Genomic DNA, 10,564 nt, shown 5'->3' with positions numbered 1-10,564 from the left:
ACTGTGGTTTTAAAGGGTTGGACATGGTCAGCAACAATACTCAGGGAGACTGTGGTGTTTAAACAATGCTCATATGATATGAAGAGGCCTAAAGTGTGTCAAGAAAAAAATCCCCCACATGACTACACCATCAGAACCAACAGCCTGGAGAGTTAATAGAAACTAGACATGATCCATGCTTTCATATGGTTTATGTCAAATTCTGACCATACCCTCTGAATGTCACAGCAGAAATCAAGGCAACGGTTTTCTGTGTGTTCTGTTAACCAGTTTTGGTGAGCCTGTGTGTAGCCTCAGTTTTCTATTATTAGCTGACAGGAGTGGTACCTAGTGAGTCTTCCTCTATTGCAGCTAATCTGCTTTAAGACACATATTGTGCATTTAGAGATTTTCTTCTGCATACCTCAGTTGTAATGACTGTTTATTTGGGCCATTGTTCCCCTTCTATCAACTTGAAGCGCTCTGCTCTGAACTCTGTCATCAATGAGGTATTTTCGCCCCCTCACTGGATATTTTCTCTTTTCAGACCAAGCCTAGAGATAGTTGTGCAGGAGAATGACAGCAGATTGCAGCAGTTTCTAAAATACTCAGACCAACACCAATGTCGTCACCCCCCCCCCCCCCCCCGCTGATACTCAATTTGACCTTCACTGAGTTGCTGCACACATTTTATGTGCACATAAAAAAAAGTGTTTGTTTTTTTGTTTTGTATAATGAGACATGTTTATTTGCTCTCCCCAGAAGCGAAACTGATAAATATTAGTGTATTAGACCAACCAAATTATGATTAATTAGCTTAGGCCACCGTGAGGACACTTTTAAAATGGATTAGCTGCAAGATTTAGCTGGAATAAGTATTATCTCAACCACAGCTACAACAAGGACGGGCTCTTCCAGCTCATTAGCTAAACACTGAGTTCTTCGATGGATTCAATTAAACAGTAACACTTGAAGAATTTGCATTTCGGAGGTCCAGGTACTGTCTTTGGCTAATGTCCATCCTATAACTCTCGAGAGATATAAGTATAGTAAACTGTTTAAATCAGTAAGTTGATGCACAGACGTCTATTGAAGTTAGCTTTGTTTAGACTGTCTGTTAGAAGTCTTTTAGCTTGTGTTTGCTTTTAAAGCCTCGCTAAAGTGTATTTAGTGAGGCTTATGTGGTGTTTATAGTGTATTGCATGTAAACTGAAGGGCTTTGGTGGTTTAGTTCAAATACTAAAAAGGATGGCATTACTATTAAAAATGTAAGCAAATCACTAGCCTAGTAGCCTAGGTTGTAGAATATGGGTTGGTCCTGATGCTAGATGTCTTATGATTGTCGGTAGGGGGAGGTAGAAGCAAACTAATGAAGCGCCCCAGGGGTGTGAGGCGCAATAAAGAAGCTCAAAACCTACTTTAAAATTTAAATTTGATTTTTGTGTTTATTTATTTATTTGCATTATTTTACTCCCAGTTCACAACAGTATTATTAACCTGTGCACGTGTTAATTTGTAAATGTGTTTTAAGGAAAGCCGGACTGTTACACAGGTACACTACCTGTCTACAAGGACACTGACAGTTACTTAGCGTTGTAATGAAGATTTAAGTAGTTTGTATATTTCTGTAAAAACTGACCAAACCAGTTTGATAATAAATGTTTTCTTCTTTATGTGCACACTCACAAGCATATATACAGACACTGGATCACAACCCTGAAACAGTAACTGATCTGTAACATAAATAAAATGGTAATCTCTCCCTCCCTGAATTATTTATATTTGTTTACTGTCAGTGAGTGAAACCGTCTTTTAACCCCCTCCCTTGAAGTGAAATAGTCTACTTAGTGATATGGTGGTTTTACAGTTAAACATCCCAGACACATTAAAACACATTAAAACCTTTGCAGTTAAAAGGCTGGGTGGAGTAAACAGTCTAGAGAGTGGAGTATCTTTTATATGTGTTATAGTATGTACTGTTGTTGTTGGTTTTAGATAATTGGTGTTGTGATAAAAAAAAAAGCAGTAAAATATATTTAGCAACACATTTTAACCTGTTTCGTGTTAATACTCAGCATTTTGGTCTTCCCAGTTAAATTTATGCCAGTACACCTATTACATCTTTTTTGCCTGCCTGAATGAGTAGTCTTTCTAAGTGACCCACTCCATTACCAGAGCATCATTAGGGTGTTGTTGTTGATGCTTACCCTCCTTCCTTATGGTTTGGCCTTGGATCTCATCCAGTCCCCTGAGTCCTCTTACAGTACAGAGCAGTAAGCATTTCCCAAACAAATTAATACCATATCCTGAGTGTGCCTAAACTTTCTGGAAGTGTAATATAGACTATTAATGGTGGCAGTCATGTTTTTTTCAGTTGCGGTGGCAGAAAAGATTTCAATTTATATTTCCGATTGGTTAATAGACGCAAGAACGTTAATTGTTGTGACTGTGGCGTCTGCTTTATGGACTAGATATTGATCGGATGTGCTGGCTATTCATGCAGAGGTTGCAAATGCAAAATATGTTTCCCAGTAACTATGAGAGTAATTCGGCTTGGTAAATTACAGTCAGCAGCAAATATAGTATTTTGCAACTGTGATCTTACTCCAGGCTGTTAGTATGTGTAGTGTATTATGGATTTCACGTGAGCATGAAGTTTATTTGAGTGTAGTTATGACATTTCATTGGTTTTACGACTGCTGCTCTTAACAGTATGGCTAATCTACGTAATGCGTACCGACAAGGGTCTCTCTCAGCTGGACTTATTAGCTTGACTCCTCATCATACATTTCAGCACAGCTATAAATAGCTGTCTTGTAATTTGTTTATCTATTGCTGTCCATGTCTCTGTCTTTGTTTATGTCTATGCATCTAAGGCAAAAAAAAAACAAAAACCTGACACAGGCGGGAGGATTTTTAAGAATACCTTTAACTCTCTCTGTCAGGTATTTTTTAATACCTGGTGATGTTGCAGCGTAGGTCCTGACATACAACCTGTGTGCTGACCCCAGACTGACATCTATCATTAATATGACTTTTTGTTTCTGACGTTGTGTTTGTGCCATTTGACGTCCCAGTGTAAGATTCCTTTCATGGGTTCCTTACATTTCACTTACCTGACCCCTTGAATCTAAACCTTATACGTGCTGCTTGATCCAACCGTGTGTGTGTGTGTGTTTGTGTGTGTGTACACGAATGATGTGTGTCTTTCCTGGACAGGGTTAAGTGGATGGTTCCTTGGGAACAGTCGATACATGTGTAGATGAACCCTTCTTACTTCTTGGCTTTACATCTTAGAAAGGCACTTTGTGTGTATTTGGGCACCATAGGACCCGAAGAAGGTTGATCATGTATAAGTTATGTTAACTAATTAAGACTGGGCCCTAACCTATGGCTGACCCCAAGGAAATAACAATGAACCATCTAAAAGCCTTTGTACCTGCTTACCTGTGGCCTCTTGGCCACACTAGAGTGTTGGATATCCTGTGTGCCTGTGTGTGTCCATGCATGTGTGTGTTTTGGCTGGCTGGTAGCAGAGGGCTACTCTGACCTGGTAACTGGAGCACGATGAGAGAAGAAACGAGAGAGCAAAGAGAAAAGGACAGCGAGAGAGCAAAGAAGAAAAGAGCCATCTACCCCTCCCTTACTTTCTTTCACCGAAGAGGGGAAAGAAAGTAAGGGGGTGTAGACGGCTAGTCCATGTAATTAGGCCTAAATGAGTTTTCCACTGACTCAGTGGGTCGTGGCAGCGCTGGGACAAAGATATGCTGGAGGTCAGGGAGTCATCAAGTTTGGGGATGGGGCATGGTGTGGTCACATGAAGAAATGAGTGCAGCGTGGCAGGCGGTAGACCTCCTTTGGTCAAGGTTTTTTAGGGGAGACTGACACGACTTTTTTTCCCTGTTTCTTTATGGTTCTAAAAAAAATATCAGATCTTACATCTGAATATGAACAACATTTTAATGTGGGGGAATGCACAACTTAATTTCCCAAATGAAAGTGCATTCCTATGTCCACCCACAGAATTTCACATATTATCAACAGTTACAATTATTCTCATGAATATGTACAATAAGGAATGAGTGACAATTATATATCTGTAATCTGTTCACATATAAAAGTCCCAAAACGGAAGCAAAAGCCATACTTTCTGCTGCCTATTTGCCCCATAAATGTGTAATACATTGTCACCACAGGTGTAATTGTGCAAAAAGATTGCAAGGATACATTCTCTGCTGGAGGAATAACACGATATTGACAGTAATTAATCATATTAAATGACTTGTTTCACTTAAACAAAGAAAAAAAAAGTCTCTCCACTGCATTCCTGTAGCATTGAACATGCTGCTTAACCTGATATTCTATTGACCGTCTTGCTTACTTAACAATCAGCTATCCTTCAATTTCCATTTAACTGATTTACTATCAGAAATAGACGAATCATAGACAGCAAAGCACCTAGAACGCACTTGTCTTCAATATGGATGAAACTGGTGGCAAAGTTACCCTTGAAATAGTCTTTCTATATGAAAGGAATCAACTCAAGAACTCTATTCAAATGTGTTTGTCATTCTTATTGGTGAGTTCTGCTTTAACCCCAAAACGATCCCTCCAATTATGAGCTGTTATGAGCTCTAAGAGTGTTTGTGACGTCGTTATATCATCACCTCAACCGAGTTCAAAAGGTTACTCTGTAACAGAAATGGTCATTAAGGGGGAATTTTTACATGAGATTGTATGGTGGGTTATTTGTAATTAAGATCCGCTCATTATGTGGATGGGAAATATTACACTTAGCTGGGAACACTGAATATCTCTTGTAAAATCTAAATATACTTTCAAGGTTGTTCTTCTACGCTTTCTTTAAAATACAAGTGTAGCTGGTGTTAGATGGTTCTTCAGGTTGAAATGTCCAGTGAGAATGACAGCACAGGCCGATTGCTTCTTCTCATACAACTGCTTAATGGTACAAATTGGAAAAATGAAATTTAGTGCTGTGCACAGATATTCAACTATGCATATAAATGTTTTTGGGGATGGGTATTTGGCTTCAGATTTTGAAATTATAATTAATTTTTAGGTGATTTTTTAAGGCGCTGAAACACACACCATCTCAACCATTCCTTTCCTGCACAGCAGTGATCATGACGCTTCATTTCACCTCATTTTTGCCATCTTAAAGAATTAGCAAGTTTTCATATCTTCACAGCCACTTTTCCTTAAAAAATTGCATAATGATAAATTTAGTGCCCTGTGAGCGCGAGGTCTTGCTCTCCCACCACAGGCAAACCTGTCAGCATACAGCAGCACCTGTAAATGAGCTGTTTGTGGGGTTGTTTTTACAATGATGGAGGCTGTTTGAGCGGAGGGGGAGAAGACATTCTGTCCCTTCTAACCTTTTCACGTTGGTTGAATAAATAAAATTAAAGCACTAGTTGTTCTTTGTTTAGTTTAACGATTTTTTTACTGTCACTTTTGCAGTTCTGAATGTGGCCTGTAAGCTGCTTTTGTCTCCTTCGCTGATCTTCAACCTTTTTCTCTTATTTGTCTTTCCTCCCAATATCAATACATTGTGTGCAATAATATCAGCTAATATTATTCCCTGTTTGTTGCGAAGCAGATCATATTATGCATGTTTGTCTGTTAATTCTGTGTATTAAGTGTGCAGCTGTGTACACTGTGTATTTTCACATCATCTCACATTACTTTTTAAAGCAACGAGCTACTGAAGGCCGTGCGCACAAACAAACACGCACGTGCCTGTGCTCGCACAAACACACAAACTCTCCACCTTCCTAATATTCTCCGCCTCCCCCTACATGTGCTACATGGCGGGGTGTGTGTGGGGTTATGAAAACAGTTAGGCTTAATAATTGATGTTCTGCATTTCAATCAATTTCACCACAGTGTTAGGCTAATTAAGGTTAGCGCTATGCTCCCAGGGGCTGTGTATGTATGAGGGTGTGAGTGAATAAAAAAAAAAAAGTGTGTGTGAGATGGACGGTATATGTGTGTTTTCCTGCTCCTGGGGGCTCCATGCTCCATTTTATATCTCAAAATACATGGGAATTCTCTATTTCAGGAACAAGAGATGAGAGACGGTCCTTTTCTCTCTCTCTTGCATGCGCGCTCTCGCTTGCTGTTTCTCTTCCTCTCTTTCCCTCATTTTGTGTGTCTCTCTCTCTTGCTCACTCCTTCCCCTCTCTCTCCCCAGGCAGGATCCTAAATGCAATTAACACAGCCGCTTTACTGCCTGCTAATTATTAACACACACACACACACACACACACGCACACACACACTGGAAATGATTATTTTATGCTGGACTAATTTAAAGTTCATTGACAATTGTTTTAATTAATTAAATAAGAAAAGCACACACTTTAAGAAACACAGGCTGCCAGGCAGGCACTGCAGACGTTTGCATATGAATGTAATAATTATCCTCAGTGTGTTTTCGGTGGCTCACCTAAAGCATTTTTTTTTCTCTTTTTGTGTGTGTATGTGTCATGTATAGTTCACCCACAACCTTAAGGTGTGTAAGTGTTAATCTGCGTGTGTGTGTTAATGTGTCTCTAAACCCTTTCTGTCAGTATTTAACATTAACTGGAATAACTAAAGAGTGCAATTAAGAAGCAAAGACAGCTTTATGTGCAGCGATTTTTCCCCCTCTGTCATTAAATAGTCAGGGATAGGCCACACTTCCCATAGGAGGCTGGACTGCTATTGCTGCAGATCAGCTGTGTTTGTGTATCAGCACTAAATGCCACATGGTCGGCTTTTGAGGTGCAGGGTCAACCTACACAAATAACGATTGCCTCTACACTTGACTGCACAGTGGTTTTGATATTTAGCAAATCGCTAAAGTGTCAACTTTCAGGTACATTTATGTTCTGAGATAATTGACTACCTGTGTCACAGGGGAGGTTTTGTCTGTACAATATGTCACGTTCTGCTCTTTTATTTACAATGCTTGACAAAACAGTATTTGTGATAATGAAACATCAGCTTAGACTATAGGTTGCAGATCCTCGTGTCTAACTCACAGCTTACATTGCCTCTAGTAAGTTAAATAGGTGCATTTGAACTTGAATTAGAAATGCAGTACAATGCAAAACTCTTCAGCCTTTTCCTTTATATTTTGCTAGCAAAATTAGAAATAGGTGTTTTTTTGAAACATCTAAAAAGATAAATGTAAATAGAATAGAATAGAGTCTGAACAATTCTAACAAACTTGAAAGTCAATATTTCGTCTGACCGCCTTAATTCTTCAACACAGTCTGAAGTCTGGGGCAAGCTTTCTTGTAAAAATAACAATTCTCCAAGCTAATTTAGGCAGTTTTTAATCTTTAATTGTAAGTTTAGATGCATGTTTGATTTGTAACTTTCCAGGATAACTATGGCCTTACACAGGATAACAGTCTGCGTATAAAAGAAAGACACCGATTGTATTCATTGGAGTAGTTTTGAAGTTTTGAAAAGTGCATGTCCAACAGAACCAGTCAAAATACAGGGTGTTGTTTCAAAATGTGGGACCAGGGGACAAGAAATTTCACATTTGAATTCATCATGCCCTCATCAAAAGCCTGTTCCCGCTGATTTTCAGACCACTTATTGTGTAATCTGGCATAACTCAGACTTTTCTCTCTGTTTTTCTTCTTTAAGAATAGCATCTTGACAGCCACTCTTCCACTGAGACCATTTCTGATGAGGCTTTGGTAATTGGATCAACTAAAGGGGCAGATGAATCTCTTAGAGCTTGTTCAGGTCTTTGCTGGATTTTTTTCCTGTTTCTTAAGGACGTGACTTTTGGATACTGTTCGTCTGCTGTTGAAGTCCACTTGTCCAGTATAAAGAAATATAAATAAATGAGGGGTTACTTAAGACTTCTGGACAGTACTTAGAGTCCAGAGTACTTTAGAGTGTTTTAATTATATGCAGTAAACCATAGTTTGAGTCCTCCTTAGATAAAAAATATTTCCTCTCCTGAAATGATTTTTTGGGTTTTTTTTATAAGCTAAATTTACGATTGATTGGACCATTTGTGGACAGCCCTTCAGCCATCATTCTGGACTTTAGTATTTGTAACTACAATGCCACTGAAGTGGGCTTGGACTAAGTCTTAAGACTGAGACATCCACCATGGTAAGAAGACAGAGATTGGATATGTACTTTGAAGAATTAATCTAGTACTGCTCTTGTGTTTGATGAGTGAACAGAAGCCACGTGTGGCCTCAAGTAGCTAGACACCAGGTGTGTTTGTTTAATAAAGTCAGAAGAAAAGAAAAAAGGAGAGCCAAACAAAAGAAACAGAAATACTATAATATAAGATGAATATAAGATGAAAGACTGAATGGAAAGTGAAGGATCTCATATGAAAATGTGTGCGCTTGCTTTTGGTGGACTCAGGTGTTAAAGTACACTCCCATTACACTTAGGAGATGTCAGCCATGAGACTGGAGACACAACACCACCATCTTTCCACCACCCAACCACCTTTTATTAACCTTCTTTGTCTTTTTAAAACCCCTTTCTGCTCTTACCTCACAGTCCATCTTCAGTTCAGTTTTCAACACTGATTGAAATTCAGTATTAACTAGAAATTGTCTGAACTAAATTCTGTTAGTTAAAGCTGAACTTTATTATTATTGTCAAAACTACACTGTGGAGGGGGAAATGAACTCCACCTTATAGAAATCTCCATGACTTTGATTTTTGTTGTGCTTTATAGCATAAATAACCTAAATAAATACATTCTTAGCCATTCTCTGGGTGATGTGAGGCATCTTAAAGGAATGAAATATTTACACTTACAGTTGAAACAGTACTGATAGACTGGAATTGTTCATTTTTAGTTCATGAATTGTTTGAGTCACTTTTTTTTGTGAATTTCTTACTTTCTAATTCCTCTTTATCCCTTCTTGTGTTACCCTTGCTGGCTTTTACTGTTTTCCACACATCATTTGTTCACTTCAAATGTATGTTTCTAGGTCTAGCAGTATTCACAGTTTATTAATAATCTCTCATTTCTTCTTCTTTTTGCCTATAACCACACAGAGAGGAGCTGCAGGAGGGCATCAGGAGGACACAGGGTCCTGAGTAGGGGGTAAGACCTTAGGCCTGAGGGCACAGAACCATATTGTGGGGTTAATGTGTGTGTCTGTGTGTCCAATTTATTCCTCTGTTGTTCTCCTCTAGCCTGACCATCATGTGTGTTTGAATGAATGCATGAATATGTGAAAGAGAGACACATATGGGGGTATATTTGTGCACATGCTTGTGTGCATGTGTGAATGAATGAGTGCGTGTGTGTGTGTGTGTGTGTGTGAGTGAGAGTGAGTGGAAGCCCCTGGCCAGGCCATTCGTTATTGATGCTCCTGCCTCAGGGTATGTCGGGGGAAATGGATGTGCGTGTATGTGGGAGTGTGCTCGTGTTCGCTTGTGTGTGCGCGCAGCTGTGTGCATGTGTGTGTACAGGGGGTCATGTTATGTCGTCAAACGGCGGCTGGTGAAAGATGGCCAGCACTGATATGATCAGTCATCTGTTGATCAAGATGTACTGCTGCCTCCTCATCGCAGTTTCTCTCTCTGAATTTCACAGTTAAGTCACTCTTGCGCTTCTCTCTTTCTCTCTTTGTCTTCTTCCTTCTTTTTCCCTGCTTTTTTCTTAAAAATGTCCTTAAATTTGCTTTCTTAAGCAGGTTTCAGAAGCAACTTTTTCTTTTTTTTCAGTTTTTCTTTCTACATTGCTGTATGCAAAGTGTCTTTGTGGCTTGGCATTATCGATGTCCACATGTCTTGCTTTTTGTGTCCCCCTATAGCTTGAATTTTTTGCGACTTATGTCGTTCAATATTCTTCTCTGTCATCTTTCTTCCACCCTTGTCTTTCTCTTCCTTTCATTAAAGTGTCGTGTTACATGTGTACACACAGACAAACAGCCAGGAAATGATAAGATATGCTCACATGCTCAGTAACTCACAAATGTTAAAATGCGCATACACATAAGCTAACCTGAGCCTGGTGTACATACTGCACAAGAGACACACAAGCATTCACATATACAAGTACACACGAGCTGTGGTAAGTAGGTAATGTGCTTCAGATACTGTGGTTAACTGTATACACCACCAGTCTAAAGTGCTCTGCCCTGCGGTGAATAGCTAATGGGCTTCAGAGAGTTTGGTTTTTTAACCTTAAGGCGCTGTTGTTTTCTGTGGTTAAAAGATAATGGGGGTTTTACTGTGTGGTTAAGAGCTGCACTTGTGTTTGGATGTGTGTGTGTTTATGCATGTATTCATGTGCATTTGTTTCTGTGCTAGGAGAATAGTCCCCACCAGTGATTTCATTTGTACCGTAAAAATTAAAAATTTAGAGTTTACTCATGCTAAGTTGGAAGTGCTGTGCATTTGTGAGGTGTTATTTCAAGCGTAATCCTGTGGGTTGTTTTTTTTTTTATTATGGAATTAAAATAGGAGACAAACAGGAAAGGAATCAGAGTTGTTACTGCGTGTGTGATTTCTCGAGAAGCATTTTGGGAAATGGTCCAGCCTCAAGTTACGAGAAATAAGCAGAATGGATTTCATG

The 10,564-nt window shown here is 39.2% G+C and overlaps 1 long non-coding RNA gene across 1 annotated transcript in view; it reads left to right on the top strand.

Moving 5' to 3' along the window:
- The first annotated feature begins 844 nt into the window (after nt 1-844).
- LOC143419696 (uncharacterized) overlaps nt 845-10,564 on the top strand; it is a 77,901-nt gene continuing 68,181 nt past the window's right edge. The window contains exons 1-2 of the long non-coding RNA XR_013099708.1: nt 845-976; nt 9,037-9,085. This is a non-coding gene — a long non-coding RNA (uncharacterized LOC143419696). The remainder of the gene's footprint in view (nt 977-9,036; nt 9,086-10,564) is intronic.

The sequence above is a fragment of the Maylandia zebra genome, linkage group LG7, assembly GCF_041146795.1.
Source record: "Maylandia zebra isolate NMK-2024a linkage group LG7, Mzebra_GT3a, whole genome shotgun sequence".
NCBI classification, from domain to species: Eukaryota; Metazoa; Chordata; class Actinopteri; order Cichliformes; family Cichlidae; genus Maylandia; species Maylandia zebra.
Note: the sequence above shows the minus strand (reverse complement) of the source record. Positions and strands in the feature narration are given on the sequence as shown.